Source organism: Mus caroli, unplaced genomic scaffold (genome assembly GCF_978045245.1).
Source record: "Mus caroli unplaced genomic scaffold, Mus_caroli_1 scaffold_5, whole genome shotgun sequence".
NCBI classification, from domain to species: Eukaryota; Metazoa; Chordata; class Mammalia; order Rodentia; family Muridae; genus Mus; species Mus caroli.
In genome coordinates this window covers 142,492,356-142,509,120 of record NW_028227260.1, presented here as the reverse complement: position 1 = coordinate 142,509,120, position 16,765 = coordinate 142,492,356, and the positions used below count along the sequence as shown (strand labels likewise).

The window sequence follows — 16,765 nt, the reverse complement described above, 5'->3', positions numbered from 1 at the left end:
GATAAATATATTTAAAAGGAAAGATTTACAACAGTGCAAATCTTGTTAGATCTGTAAAGTTGGCAATTTTTAAAGAGCAAAATCATATTAGCTATTTATATGTGACTGACTGATATATAACACACACTGAAATCTTCTGGCACCTGTCTCCATAGAATCCTGTTCAACTTTTTGGCATAGAATATTCTTTCATACAAATAAGTTTGGTGACAAGTTAAGCAGAGTAAAGTGGTTTGTCTTTGAAATTGGGATCCTTACTATATAAAATCTAAATGCCAGTACAGAGTAACCAAAAAGTATCTCTATTGTCAACAATACTTGTAAACAGCTTAGAATCAGACATGATTATATACACAGAGAATTGGAAAATTACAATTATAAACACAATGCCAATTAGAAGGAGCAAGAAAGCACATGTGTGAAGGAAGAGCCACAAAACAGGACCACCAAGCACTTCCAGGGACTCAGAAGTCTAGATGTACACAGGCGTTTTCAGAAGTCATGGAAATTAAGAGGATAAATAAAGAACCCCAGGTCTCCCTCGAAAGCACTCTGATACTAGCTAGTTCTCCCCACTAGAAAGAGCAACTTATTGACATAGAGAAATAGGAACACAACCCCATAAAATATTGACAATAAGGCAACATACAGCTCACACCTGGGGGGCCTAACTTGCTGATGACAGTTAAAAGATACATATCAAATCTTTTTTTAGGTCTATTTAAAAACCTCAGTCAGATGTTAGGCTGTGTCATAGGACAATGTCTTTCAATTGAATCAGAATAAGCTTCCCAGCCATTCAGCAATGATTCTTCTTGTATTGATTTTATAGTCAGGGCAATTGGGAAGCAAACTGAGAAGAGGTTTTATGCTAATTCTTGCCACCATGTTGATCTATTTTTTCCCCCATAGGTCATAAGAGTCAGGAGGAGGAATGAGTTCTCAAGGAAAAAAGAGTCAGATAAAGAAAGAGAGGGTAGCTCAATGTGAGGAGGGTATTGACATGGCCAAAGCCTATAGAGTAGGCCAGACACTTGGAAAAGAGATATGATTCAAATTCAGAGAAGTCCAGTTAGTAGAATTCCTTCCATTCCATGTTCTAATTATTTTTTCTTAAGTTACAGGGAGTACAAGATAATTAATTCAGAAAGGAGACCCCCCCCCCAAGCCAGACTCTTTAGCTTGAACTGGAAAAGGGAGAAAGACTGGTTTTAGGCCAGAGCAGGGTTAACTAACAAACCATGACCTGCAGTTCAGACTTCACCCAAAGATGGCAGCCTGCAGCTCCTACATTCATCTTCTAAGCAGGAAGCCTTGTGAGATGCCTGCTTCTCCTCCTTTGTCCAAGAACAACACCTTTGCACAGAAGGCATCACGTGGAACAGAGGGGTGCTGGCAGGTCTATTACACAACTCTGCTTACCACACTGCAGCTCAGAGATTTAGGTGAAATAAAATCCAAGATAAGGTATAGGGCTCCCTAAACCACAAGATTTCTGCAAGGTGATGGTGGTAGAGGCTAAGTGCCAAGTGATCCTAATCTAACCATATTCTTATAAAGGGGTTGTATTTAAAATTCTAAAGAGAAGTGTCAGTCTGTGTGAGCAAATTGGTGACCACTGTATATCAAGAACACCATGTCGAACACCATAGTCCTCAATGTCTTATATCTAAACAGATAATCATTTAGCCTAGCTAAATTCATAAAAGTAAGGATGCTTTTATTAGATGAGGGAAAGTTCTTGATAAACACAGGAAAGGGCATTGTTGGACTCATTTGAAAAAAATCTCAAAGCTTTAATCTTCAGGGAATAACTAGGAGAGAGAGGAAATGGAAGTTTATAAAATCACACAACCAAAGGTCCTGCAAGAGGTTTGGACTTCAGATTTAGCTATGATATAAATATTCCTGCAATTGTTACTCTTTTGAACTCTATCCAAGACAGCCGGTCCTTCTGAAGAAATCATGAAAAGACATCAGAATAAGCCCCCAGCTCATGAAGTGCCAAGTTACAAAGTCTAATTCCATATTGCATTTTTGTTTTTTCCTCAAAATAGTCATGTGATGCAGCACAGTAATTTTTCTATCATAGGTTAATAAAATAAAGCACAGATAAGTTTAAGTGACTACTTTGGAATATTACAAGTCACACATAAAAACTTTCGATTTAATTTATAGTAGGTATGTAGGTTAAGAGTGTGTATGTGTGTGCATGTGTGTTCTCATGCATACCAATGTACATGTGTACTTGAGAATAGAGGATGGGAACTTTGTCAATTTTCAGGAAATAATCATTAGCCAATCTATTTCTATCTCTAACTTTCTACACACACACACACACACACACACACACACACACACACACACACATGATTAATATCAAAAGCACCTTGACCAAAGTTAAATAAGTGTCCCAAAGTAACCACTATGACATAGGGCACTATGACACCAGAAGGATTAGGGTGTTTGAGAGAAAGTTACATTGTCCTCCTGGTTCCCCAGAGAGAACAGGGAAGTGGACCTATGGGGAAATGGGGACATAGGTGGTAGGAGTCCATAAAAACAAACAAACAAACAAAAAACCAAAACTCCAAGATCTTTCAAAGATACTTCGGGGAAGGTGGGGAATTGTGAGACAGTAGGCAGGGTTGAATAGAAAAGATTATTAGCTATCTTTGATTTAAATATTGCACACTTAAAACATATTCTCTCTCTCTCTCTCTCTCTCTCTCTCATGCACACACACATACACACACACACACACACACACACACACACACATACCACAATACACCATTTTAAAAATTCTAGTTGATAAAGAAAATTATGAGGACAAAATATTTATGGCACAGAGTATAGCTCTGTGGTAAAACAGTTTCTTATCATATCCTGGGTTTGATTCCTAGAACTACAGAATGTAAAGCTAAAACAAGGTAAACATAATTTTTATCAAGCAAAAATCCATCCTGGTTATAAATACCCCAAAATGCTTTTTCATCCATTTATTTATGCCTTTGGTGGTTGAAGTACAAGCATTTTAGCAATTAATCTTTTGCTTGTCTTCAGCCAATTTTATATTCTAAACATGTTCTGAATCATTAAACCTTGTCAATCAAGGGGTTGAAGGATCCCTCCAGGTTCCTAACATGGATGCAGTTGAATTGGGGGTCTCCATTTTCCAACTATACATCCACATGAAAGAAATTTTTCTTTATATATTTCATTCCAAACAACATGTTTCAATGTATTAAGTGTTAATGCAGATATGAACATCCAGCTATTGTCTGTGAATCTGGGTGTGAACAAGCTATGCAAAAGGTGTATATAAATGCTATTCACCCATAGTATTCATTTTAAAACATCTTATTAATTTTTTCATACAATGTAGTTTGAGAATATATATTCATACATGCATATGCATCAGTCTGTTATATCTAGAAAAGCCTGTTTCCTTTGAGCCACCCATCACCCCCAGATGTTACAATCTCTCTTCATACTTTTCTGCATAGATCCCTGAGCCTTGAAGGGAGGAGTTTGATTAAAACCACCCCTGCAAATTTCATGAAGTTATTGTTTTTAATAGCTGGGTTGTACTCCATTGTGTAAATTACCACATTTTCTGTATCCATTCCTCTGTTGAGGGACATCTGGGTTGTTTCCAGCATCTGGCTATTATAAATATGGTTGCAATGAACATAGTGGAGCATGTGTCCTTGTTATATGTTGGAGCATCTTCTGGGTATATGCCCAGGAGTGGTATAGCATTGAACGTGTATGAGTAATGCTATCCAGGGACTCTTATTGTCTGTAATCTTTAACAGAAGAAGTTTCAAACAGTCTGTGAATATAGTCATTTATTCGTCTTTACAGTGATGATGGAAGAATATACAGGTATCATATTTCAATGAAGTATAAATTCTGTTTTGTTTTTTTTTTTTAAACATCCCATTTAGGGCTTGATTGCTACAAAGTCTCTCACTCTCATCACACTGTCTGGTTCTGTATCTGTGCTAATTACAATCTTCTTTAAAAAAGCTTCTGAGAGTTGAATGAGGCATGGATTAATAAGTAAACAGATTTTAAATATATATATATATATATATATATATATATATATATATATATATGCACCATTATGGGAGAGGGTGAGTGAGTATGGGAGCACCCTCATAGGGGAAAAGAGGACGGAGGAGAGGGACATTGTGGGATGAGGGATGTGGAGGAGTAACTGGGAAGTGGGATATCATTTGAGATGTAAATGAATGGAATGATTAATAATAAATAAATAAGTCATTTTTGCTACTTTCTTCTAGCATACTAATTAGCTGTAGACTTTCCCCTAAGGCCCATGACCTATGTAGTCTCAGGTTATTGGCCACTTTAGAAGCATCACATATGGGTTGCATCTCATGGTGTGGGACTTATCTGTAATTTTAGAAAGTAGTGTGTTACCCCCTTGTTTGTCTCACTATTGCATGAGCATCTTGCATGCAGATTGCTGTTATGTCTCAGGGTTTGCAGCTGGGTGATACTAATGATTACTTTTCTACCCTAGTAGTGTGCACACCGTACATTCCAGCACTGCAACTTCCAGTCAGTAGAGAAGAAGCTTCTAGTTGGGCATCATCTCAATTTCTCCATGTTTGAAATAGAGTTATTATAGTGACTTTAAGTGGATTAATAAGTAAATAGAAAATTCTCAGTTTCTATTTCTAATGTAGCAATTATAGAGCCACAAAAAAGCTATGTGAGATTCTTAATCGTTTTTACAACATGAATTGGAGAGAAGTTGGAACAGAACCTCATGAGAAGAGATATATGATGGCTTTTTTTAAAGGTTACTAGAGCATATTCAGAATGGCTCTGAAATGTGATAGTTCTACAATGAAAAACAAATGGGTCAATATTTGTCAGCTTCAGTTCTCTTTCCTTTTAAAAGATTTATTTTTTGTTTTATGCATATAAATGTTTTTCCTGCATATATGTATTTATACCAGGTACATGCCTGCTGCCAAAATAGCCAGAAAAAAGATAACAGATCTCATGTGAGTGGATTTACAGACAATTGTAAATCAGCACGTACCTTCAAGCACACTAGGCAAGTATTTGTACTGTGGAGACACAGCAAACTCTTGTTCCTTTTACTTTAGAATCAGAGTCATACTCTATCTCACAAGTGTGTGCCAGGAAGGACTAATGGTCATACACAGCACAAAGCACATGTACAAGCTAAATGGCTGTGGCTGAGGGTTTAAGAGCATGATAAACTGTCATCTAAGCAACCTCATCTTACTCATGAAGCCATGTATATTTTTCAAAAATATTTTTCTTTGGGTAAATTCTTTTTTTTGTGGTTTTTTTAAAATTTTTTTTCTTTTTTTTTATTACGTATTTTCCTCAATTACATTTCCATGCTATCCCAAAAGTCCCCCATACCCTCCCCCCAACTTCCCTACCCACCCATTCCCATTTTTTGGCCCTGGCATTCCCCTGTACTGGGGCATATAAAGTTTGCATGCTCAATGGGCCTCTCTTTCCAGTGATGACCGACTAGGCCATCTTTTGATACATATGCAGCTAGAGTAAAGAGTTTCAGGGTACTGGTTAGTTCATAATGTTGTTGCACCTACAGGGTTGCAGATCTCTTTAGCTCCTTGGATACTTTCTCTAGCTCCTCCATTGGGGGCCCTGTGATCCATCCACTAGCTGACTGTGAGAATCCACTTATGTGTTTGTTAGGCCCCAGCCTAGTCTCACAAGAGATAGCTATATCAGGGTCCTTTCAGCAAACACTTGCTAGTTTATGTCTGAATTTCTAGCAAGAAGGCTTAGATTCAATCTTTATGGTAAACTTGATGAAAGCAAGGAAACAATTGGATCTTCATGTGGCCTTACTGTGGAGCCTGTAAAGACTTGCCAGGCTGAAAAAAAAAAAAACAAAACTATTTGAACCCAGTCTTCTGGAACCTTTACTTAAGCAAAGCAGGCTTGCTTGGTGACACACTATTACTAGTGAGTGCCAAAGTCCTACGAGTCTTTTTTCCCCTCTTACCTGGAGGTAATGCCTCACATTTCTATCAGCTTTCTATAGCTTTCTTGTTCTTGATGCTGGTGAGAGTCACTGCCAGCAGAAATAGGTGGCCCCATTCTACTTAGATCAAGATCCCTAAGGATGACATTTTTCTTAGTATGTCACTTCAAATGTACATGGAAACCTTGCCTTCCTGGTCATGGGAGCCTAGGTAGTTCATTTGTCATTGTATAGTATGGCCACTTTTATACATATGAATTAGGTTATACTTAGATCATAAATGTGTTTGCAGAACCAAGCTTTCTTTACTTTTGATCTATAGTTTTAGGTTGAGAGAAAAGAAATTTAATCTTTCCCACAGGGTAAAAGAGACAAAGACCTACAGGCTGTACTTAGACAAATATTTTTCTTCCTCTGTTGGCATGCTGGCTTTGCGGCCATCATTCATATTTATATACATTCAACCTGGCATTGAGATTCTCTTTTGAGAGCATCAACACAAGGGGGCAGATGTGGTTTTGAAATCTGCCAACATCATCCCAGCTTATGAAACACCTGACCCTGTTCATTTAGGGATAGATGGGGAAGATGGAGATGTAAAATGCAGGTCAGGCATTGTAGAGGTAATAGTAATAAGCATGACAACAGCTACTTCCTCTGCAGTAGCCTCTTGGTTGTACTTTACCCAATTCTGTGTACTTCATAATGACTGCAGGACACAGGCACAAGACTACCCTTTTGAGCTAGAGAAACTGAGCCAAAGAGATGAAAAAAGTTATTGGTTGAACTTCTCATAACTAAGTGGCAGCAAGAGTTTAATTCACATATTCTAAGGCTTATGCCCTTGATCAGAAATTTTCCAACCTCTTAATTATTTAACACAACATGCCAGGTATGAGCTAATAGTTTTGATTAAATTGTGTAGTTTAATCTTCACAACAAGGCACAGAGTATGTGAATAGAATATTCCATTTGGAGTTTAGTTCCTAGAGTGGGTTTGATAACTTGTCCGCCGTTGTATGAATTCCATGTGTTGAATTCCATGTATTAGGATAAGAATTTAACCTATGATTTGTGAGTTCTTCTTTTTCTGTATCAGTGAGCTTCCTGGATGCATGGTTGAAATACAATAAACTTCCTATAATAGTAATAGACTTCAGGTGTTGTCTCTAAGAGCAACATCTCAGCTGATTTACAGAAGGTTTCCGGAGGCACTGCATCCAGTAAGCATTGATTCCAATAATCATTTCATATTCTTACAAGCAAGGCAGAAGCTAATGATCAGTTGAAAGACTTCCCAGATAATTTTTGCAATTTTTTTTCCTTTTCCATCCAAAGTCCAGTCTAACTCATCCTCAAATGGTTGTCACACCAACTTCTTTATTCATTCAACAGGCACTTCCCATGTACCTGGCAGTGTTTTAACAAGTGTATATACAGAAGATCTCCTGTCTTTAGCAAGTAGAGATTTTAGTAGGTGTATAAGAAATAAATGAAACAAAAGGGCAGTAAGAAAAGCATGTAGTGGATTGGAGAGGGAACAATGCTAAGCAGACAAAGAGAGTAGGGAGGATAAACAGGAAGCACTGGCAGCTTGGGGTTGGTTGCAACTTTAAATAAGGTGGTCATAGAAGATGTTACTGAGGGGTTAACATGTGAATGTTGAAATGGGGAATTATATGATTATAGTGAGGAAGGGTGCTCCCATTAGTCAGAGCCTCATAGTAGGTATCCTGAGATCAAAAAATGGATACAATAATAGAGGCATGAAAAAGAAGTAGCCCTACTCTCCTTTTTTCTCCAACAGAAAGGTGCCTTTGCTCTTTAGAAAAAAATCCAAACTCCTGAACTTGATTTTCCAGGTGGCCAAAAGAAAGTGGTTGTCGAAAAAATTGGCTGAGTTTGTGTTTGGTCAGGCATCTTGCCTGATCTTAGTGAGGCATCATCATGGAACCTTTTGGCTAATACTCTCTTCTAATTTCTAGTGATAGTTAAAGAAATTTGCTAGGCCCAGATCATAAGATTCAGTTTCATGAAGAGGCATCTAAAACTCTTGTTTGTTCTGAATATCCAGCCATATTTCCCATGCAATTTTGATATTATTGTATGGATATTGTATTATCTCTTTTCTATCTCCAGCCACTTAAATGAAGGAACCAATAATCTGTATCCTTGCACAGTGTCCCCACAAAAGTACAATAGATGCAATTGATGATTGATAAGCATCAGGCACAGGGATTGGTGGGTGGGAGATGAATGATTGGTTGACTAGTAATTCTGAAGAAGAGGCATTCTTTAGCATCAAAGGCAGCAGCATGATTGCTTTGTGAACACAGTTAATTTCTCAGGACTGGGAATATGCCTCAAAAGGAAAGCACTTGCCTAATGTGTGGGTGTTCTTGGATATGACCTTCACCACCAACTCCCAAATTTAATTTCTCTTGAAAGAGTAAATGTTTAAAGTAGAAGGCTAAAAACTGTAACTCAAAAGAATTTATCATTTGTGTTCTTTTCCTTCCATATCTGTTTTGAATGCACCTGCTGATGAAGGCAAGTCTGGATTCCACAAGAAGTCTCCCAAATTAGATTGTTGACTTCAAAGAATACAATTGTGTTCCCAAGGATACTCTGAATCCTTTTGATGCTTGAATCAGCCACTTCACGCCCTATCACGTAGCAAACCACCAGGACAGAATGCTAATGCCAAGAGGCTGTTTCCAAAGGAGAATAATGTTCACAGCTACAAACCACTTATCTGTGCTGACTTTTCACTCTTTTCATTTGCAGACACTTAAGTCTTTATTTGATCAAATGGCATAGGCATCTAAAATATTTCAGTAAATACCACTCCTTTGGTTAGACCATGTAATTTTTAAAATATCCCTAATATATTAAGCAACATGAGTGTTCTGGACCAGGATAATGTGCTTTTCAAAAATTAGAGACAAATAATTAGCAACAGTTGGAATGTATAGGTGAAATGTTGGCTTAAATAAAAGGTTGCACAATCACAATATCTAAAATTCTGCCTAGAAAAAAACATATACACACACTTAAAAATAAATGCTTTAATGAAAAAAGTGCATTTCCCAGAAAACCAAAAGAACTATCCTTCCTATTAAGATAATCATAAAATCTTCAGGGTCCCTCAGTAGCTTTGCTGGTGACAATATTACTCAGTATTTTTCTCTTAAACTGTATTCATTTTAAAACCTAATAGTATTACATCCTTTTAGATGGAGACATAAAGGCACAAAAGTACAAATAATATGGCAAGATGACTCAGAAGTTCATTGTTGATAATTAATGATGCTGACAATGTCAAGGGGATTAGAGAACACACACATATATACAGAGAAGGGAGGAACAGAAAGAAAGATGGAAACAGAGGTAGAGAGAAACAGAGAGATGAACACACAGAGAGAAATGTTAAGGAGAAATTTGGACTTCTTTTAGAGGCACAAACTAAAATTCACCTTGATGAGTCAGAAGATTCCCCCTAGGTAGCTTAATGCCTGAAAATAATATCTATATGTCAGAGGATGCATCTGTCACAGAAAGAAATGTCTGCTTGGCTCTCACAGGCACTTTGCTTCTATGACCATAAATTGTTAGTCTGGAAATTGTGTTGATTGAAGAGACATTTACTTGTTGAGACAGTAAGAAAGGCACAGGACCGATCATGCTGAGTATTATTAGAGAAATTATGCTGGAAAAATCTAGAAATGACACTGTGACTCGTGGAGGGAAACTCTGGACCAAGAGAAAAAAATGTCTTGGAGATATCCGCTTATATGAAAGAATATTTTCAGGAATATTAAAATTTGCTCACTAAAGGAATACTTTTGATTGACGTTCATGCTTTTTAAAACACCACTGTTTCAAAGGAACAGTCACTATCAGGTCAGTTGGTATTTACATTTATCATGAGTAACTATGGGCGATTAGTACTAGAACTCTCTGTGGATGCTGGTATCCTTACATGTTCAAATCCCTTATTTGAAATGATTAATATTTTCACACCAACTGACTGCGCTCTCCATTATCCAGCTCTCATGACTCTGACCTCATATCAAAGTGGAAAAACCTGTGCATGCTCATAAGAAACAATTAGGCTCTGTCAAAGATGAGAAGTGCAACATCAGCAATGAAGTGTTTACACCAGTGAAAACTCTACAGATGACAGCTGGCTTTTTCCTTTACTCTGTTTTGTTTTGCTTGAGAGTGGTCTTAGAAGCAAACAATTGTTTTTCTCCTTATGCTTTCTTGACTTCTCTTCTCTAAGGACACAAGGTTCTTATTGCTCTCAAGATTGTTACATGCCAGACTCCAGGCTTCAATTTTGTCATTCATCCCCTCTGGCTGGAACTTTTTTTTTTTTTTTGTCCTAACAAGCATACCTGCTTAAAGTTTGTTTGAAAGGTTAACAACTTGGAGAGGTCCTCTCTGACTTCCCTACTTAGTGGCATATTCCTCTCATACTCCCCCACATTCTCCAGCCTCTGTTGCCTTATAATTCATATATAACCCACATGTGTGCACAGGCACACACACATATTTGTTTATTACAGTTGTTTTAATACAGTATTATTTTATGTTTATGGGCATTTTTAAGACCTGGCTGAAAAATTCAAATCCTCATTAGAAATTATTAAGTCTTGCCATGGGAAAATAAATATAAAAGCCAAAGTCATTTTCATAATTTAGTAGCTTGATGAATAACTGAATTTTAACTCGAAAATACACTTGAAAATCAAGTCAAAGGCTCATCAGAGTTAAGAGTTATCAAACTAAGAGGCAACTCAAAAAAGAAAAAATCTCCAGGCAAGCATGTGAATTTTTGGTACAAAAAATTAAGAATGTAATTTATACCATTTTTATTATATATAAGATTTTTATTTCTTCTTTCTTTTTTAAATTTATTTTTTAACATTTTTCTTTCAGAAGTGCTAGAAATTAGAATCCAGAGTCTTGAACATGCTAGGCATATCACCAATCACATCAAAATTTTTAGTGCCATCTAATAAATTTTTATACTTTTTATTAGTTAATTGTGTGCCTTTCTCAGGTAATGTGAAAATTCCATGAGGACAGGGTAGTTTGAAACATTTTGCTTACCTGTGTATTTGCAATTTATTTGTAACTAAAATATACAAGATAGCATTCACTTGTGAGATTTATATAGAAACTTTACTAGAAATGTTAAGCTGAAGAACCTTCCTAGTTTTTTGACATCATAATAGATGTACTAGATTTTTTTGTGACTTGAATATTGTAGTTGTCACCAAAGGCATCTGCCCAATCATGCTCTGAAACGAACAGATTCACAGAGAGGAAAACAGAGATACTTTTTTCCCCCTGTTATCTCTGCAAGAAGCAATTACTTAAAGACTACTAAGAATTTTGTTCTGATGCAAGTGCTGCCTGAACACAATGCACATAATGACAATTTCAGTTGACATCTCGACACATATGGTGAAAACTTCAGAAAGCCTGATTCTTAGATGAATAACTACAGTTAATGGCTGCAAAAAGTGGGAAAATCAGTCTTTACAGGGACGAGACCTCTGATAACTTATCCAATTCCAAGTCATCAGTGCTAAACATAGGTATATGGGAAGAACACTAAATTGAGTCATCAGGTTCTATTCATGGATATACATGCATATACACATACATTAACACATATAACAACAATAATTAAAGAAGAGGGCATGAATTTGACAGGGAGTGAAGGGAAGAGGATATGGAAAGAGTTGGAGGGTGAGAGTGTGGGTGGACATTATATGAAAACAATACTATATAATATTCTCAACAAATAATGAAATAAATGTTAAAACAAACAAAATGTAAAAGGTGGTTAGATTGCTCAGTGGGTAAGGGCACTTGCTTATTAAGTCTCAGTTTGATTTCTAGGGGCCATTGACAGAAAAAGAAAAAGAACTGACTTCAGAAATGCCCTCTTATCTCTACCAGCATACTGATGTATGTGCACCCACAAATTCACACATCTACACACACATAAATTAATATTTTTCTAAAAAGAAAAGAGAAACATATAAGTGGATACATACATATACACACATGTACAAAATAAAAATATATATTATATATTTGTAATATAAACACATTAATATATTATACATCAATATATTATATTACTATATTAATTATATTATCATTTAATATAACAATGTTATATATAATGTGTTTATATTAATAATTATAGATCTAATAGAATATATTAGTATATAATATAATCTATATATATATTTATTTGATTCTTACATATTGGAACTTGTGCCATGAAAGAGAAGGTAAAACACAAATATGTATATAACTTCAAGCCTTTTGTTTTTAAGTTTATCTACTTTCATTTATGTGTATGTGCACCACATATATGCAGTGAGTACCCACAGAAGCCAGAAGAGGGCGATATATCCCGTGAAACCAGAAACACAGGTAGTTTTGAACTGAGAGAATCTAAGCCCTCTGTAAGAGCAGCAAACACTTTTGATTAATTGCTGAGCCAACTCTCCAGGCCCCTGTTTTAAGCTTTAAAAAATGTCATCTAATGACAAAACTATAAAGCAGAGGCAACATGTTAGTCACCTTTTGTCACTGTGAAAAATACAAGAAACTGTTTTAAGGTAGAAAGATGGTTTGGCTCACAGTTTCAGAGTTCTTAGCCCATGGTTGACTAGCTCCATTGCTTCTGGGCTTGTGGTGGGATGGAGCACAATAGCTAAAGAAAACTGCTCATTTCATGTTGTCTAGGTAGCAGAAATGTGTGCACAGTGTGGATGGAAATCTGAAGACAAAGTTTATCTTTCTAGGGTATACCTCTATCTAGAGAATCACTTCCTTCAGCTAGACTCCACTTCCTAAGTTTTCCACTACCTGAAAAAAATGGAATCATCAACTTGGAGCCAAGCCTTCAACACTTCCACACCTGAAGCTGTGGGGTAAACTCTGTGTGTGTGTGTGTGTGTGTGTGTATAAGATATATACATACTTATACACATACACATATATGTAAGATATATTCACACACATATATTCATACACACATATAATATATATATATATATATATATATATATATATATATATATATATGCTTACACACACACATACATGATAACTTGAGGATACAAAAATACCAGCTAGGGTAGAGGAGGGTACTTCTTAGGATGGCTAAGGAATGCCTTTCCAAGTGGAGGAAGTAACAAGTATGTTTAGGCCATTGCTACATAGAGAAATAGCCCCACAATTAACTGTCTTTAAAACCTCAATTTAATTATGGTTCACAGTTTCTGTGTGGGTTCACTGGGCACAGCTGAGTGATTCTTGTGTGTGAAGCCTTGTCACATAGTGATATGGCTAGACTCTTGGAATCTAGGCTCAGCTTGGACATACAGGATAGCTTCAATCCTGATGCTAATAATATGATACTAAATGCTGAAAAGCTATATTAAACTGGAATAGGTAATTTTGGTATCCATGTGTAGCCTCCCTAGCTTAATACTTTCAGACTATTTGGACATTTCCCATGATATGTATAATTCAGGGTTCTGAGTTTTGAGTATTCTACAGAGAATTCTACATGCCACTTTCCTAAGGCTGCGCCCACATTAGAACAGTATCACGTTTGTCAAGTCCTTCTGGTTAAAGCAGTAACAGAATCCTCCCAGATTCAAAGGGAATGAGACATGGGACCCCCATCTCCTCCACTGGAGCAAGACTGGTCAGCCACCTTTATTCTTTTTCAAAGTGCAAAATCCAGGAGATAAGAATAAACCTGGCACACAAAAGAGCAAAGTGAAGCTGGGTGTGGTGGTGCACACCTTTAATCTCAATACTTGTTAGGATGAGGCAAGGGACTATAAATCTAGAACCACTACAGGCTACATATCAAATTAAATGTCATCCTGGGCTTTTTATTAAAATTCTGTGTTAAAAATGAGTAAATAGGGGCCAGGAATTTGGATCAGCAATTAAGAGAACATACACATCTCCTATAGAAACAAGGTTTGGTGTTCAGCACCTACATAGTAGTCTCTCCTGGCTGCAGTCAGATCAGTGTGTAGAGCTCTCAGATCCTTCTCCAGCACATCTATCTGAATGTTGCCATACTGGTCACCATGAAAAATAATGGACTAAACCTCTGAAAATGTAAGCTAGCCCCAATTAAATAAGAGTTGCCATGGTCTTGGTGTCTCTTCACAGCCATGAAACTCTAAGACAGGATCCAACAGTCTTTTCTGGCTTCTACAAACACCTTATTTATATGCACATACAAATACACATACACACACATACATGCACATAATTAAAAAACATTAATCTTGAATTGGGTGTAGTCATACATGTCTTCAATACAAGCATTCAGGAAGCAGAGGCAGGTGCATGTCTATGAGTTTGAGGTTTGCATGGTGAGTTCCAGGACCATGTAGAGAAACCAAGTCTTGAAAAAGCAAAATAAATAAATACATAAATACTAATCTTTTAAAAATGAAAGAATAACAGAGTAAAAATTAAGGCTGTGACTTAAACATAATTTTCAGTCAGTCCACGCCTACAATCCTACTCTCCACATTGAAGAATTATGAATTTGTAATCAGCCTTCACAACACTGCAAAATGCTGTTTAAAACATAATAGTAAAAATGGCTAGAATAGAGCCTAGTCAGGAAGTTGATAGGGGAATAACATTTAGGCACTTTTAGGCTATGATAAAGATCAAATTTTATTCATTCTTCTAATAACTATATTTTTTACTGGTTTTTCTCCCAGAGTTATATAGTCAAGGAACTTTAGCTCTGGCCTGGATACATAGGCAAGATGTCACCAAGACTCTGAACTAATCAGGGAAAAAGATGAGGTCCTCAAAATAGAAGCAGCATAGCTATTCTGACCTCAGAAGGAAGAGGCAGCTTTAAAGCAAGCTGTTTTGTTTTGTTTTTTTTTAAGATGGACTCACATCCTTTCTAATCCAAAGAATCAATGTCACTCAGTATCAGAGGCATTCTTCCAAGCCAAACAGCTACTGCACAAAGATATATCTTAAGCATATGGTTTTATTATCTTCCTGCTGCTGAAAAATGATATATGTAAAACAGTGCCTCCTCCAACCTCCAACTGTATGTTTATACTTTGTAGTAGAAACCTGAACATAAGACATGTATAAACTACCTAAGATATATGTATATCCCACCTAAGATACATGTATATTCTATGTTTGTCTCATGTGACACAGAGATCCAGAGATCCAGAACTCTTATTGAAATTAGTAGCTTTAATATCTTTTAAGTTCCCAGGTTGGGTATGGAATGTGACGGCTTAATATTGTGTATGTGTGTTATTTGTTGCTATAACAAATACCTCGGGGGTATTTTATGAAGAAGAAAAGGTTAATTTATCTTATAGTTTTGAATAGTCAGGAATATTATATAGACATTTTCTCAGCTCTTCTGAGCCACCTCTCACAACCTGTGAAATGACAATGATATCAAGCAAGAGTGCATGTGAGGAGGGAGAAATCACAGGGAGAGAAAGAAAGGCAAAGAGTATAGGGAGTAATCAGTTTGGGTCCATTATTACACTGTGTGTGTGTGTGTGTGTGTGTGTGTGTGTGTGTGTGTGTGTGTACGTGTGCCTGTGCCTGTGCAGGCGTGTATATGTACACTCATGCCACAGTGTTAAGTGTGTGGATGTCAATTTGCAGGAGTGGATTCCCTCCCTCATCCATGTTTGTCTTGGGAATGGAAACCAGATAGTCAGACTTGGTATTACATGTTAAGCAATTTCTCTGGTCCCATTCTTGTCTCTTAGACAAGGTAATAACACAGGTTTCTGTGAGAACTACTTTAAACTCTTCAAAGAGTAGCTTTCCTACAACTCAGTGATACCTCTCCTACTAGGCATAATCTTGTAAAGTTTCCACCAACTCTTGACCTCATGAAGCCTTAGTGATACATGCCTTAAGCTCTATAATATCATGTTGAATCCCTTTCTATCACTTACTTAAGCTTGGAAATCTGGACTAGGTCACATAAATGCTTTATGCTCCAATGCACTCATTTGAAAGAATAGTTGATACTAACCATGGGACCTTTAAATATTTAAGGCATATAAAATGCTTAGATTTTGCAAATAGCAAAATCTCAAAAAGATGTCAGGTATTTCATTTATTATATTCAATTTTAATGGAAGCTTCAACAACTGTTAAGTACACACTTGCTTTTATGCAGTAGCCTATGTTATAGGTATTTAGGTATTGTGGTATTTTTTTCTAGTGTGCACATGGTAAGAAGGTATCTTGAGCACCTGATCTTAACATTTGCCAACTTGAAAAGGAGAAAACAGTAAAGACCAGCAGTACAGAGATCTTTGTCTCTCCGCAGTATTTTCACACATGATTGTTCACACAGCAAACATACTGAAGGAAGAAATGGGTGACAAGGGCCCCCACCTTCTATACTCTTTACTTATTGGCCTCTCCTAAGGTCATATTGAAGGCAATGACCACAGACAGCACTTTGGTCCTATTCTGTTATCTCCTGAGTTGGTCAAAGTCAGGGATATACTATTGCATGCATTAAAATATCAACCCTAGAAAATTCCTGAACAGAACACCAATGGCTTGTGCTGTAAGGTCAAGAGTCGACAAATGAGACCTAATAAAATTGCAAAGCTTCTGTAAGGCAAAAGACACTGTAAATAAGACAAAAAG

At 36.6% G+C, this 16,765-nt stretch overlaps 1 protein-coding gene across 1 annotated transcript in view; it reads right to left on the bottom strand.

The window, feature by feature from the left end:
* Maob (monoamine oxidase B) overlaps positions 1 to 16,765 on the bottom strand; it is a 113,579-nt gene that overhangs the window by 33,056 nt on the left and 63,758 nt on the right. The gene's annotated exons all lie outside the window — the stretch shown is intronic.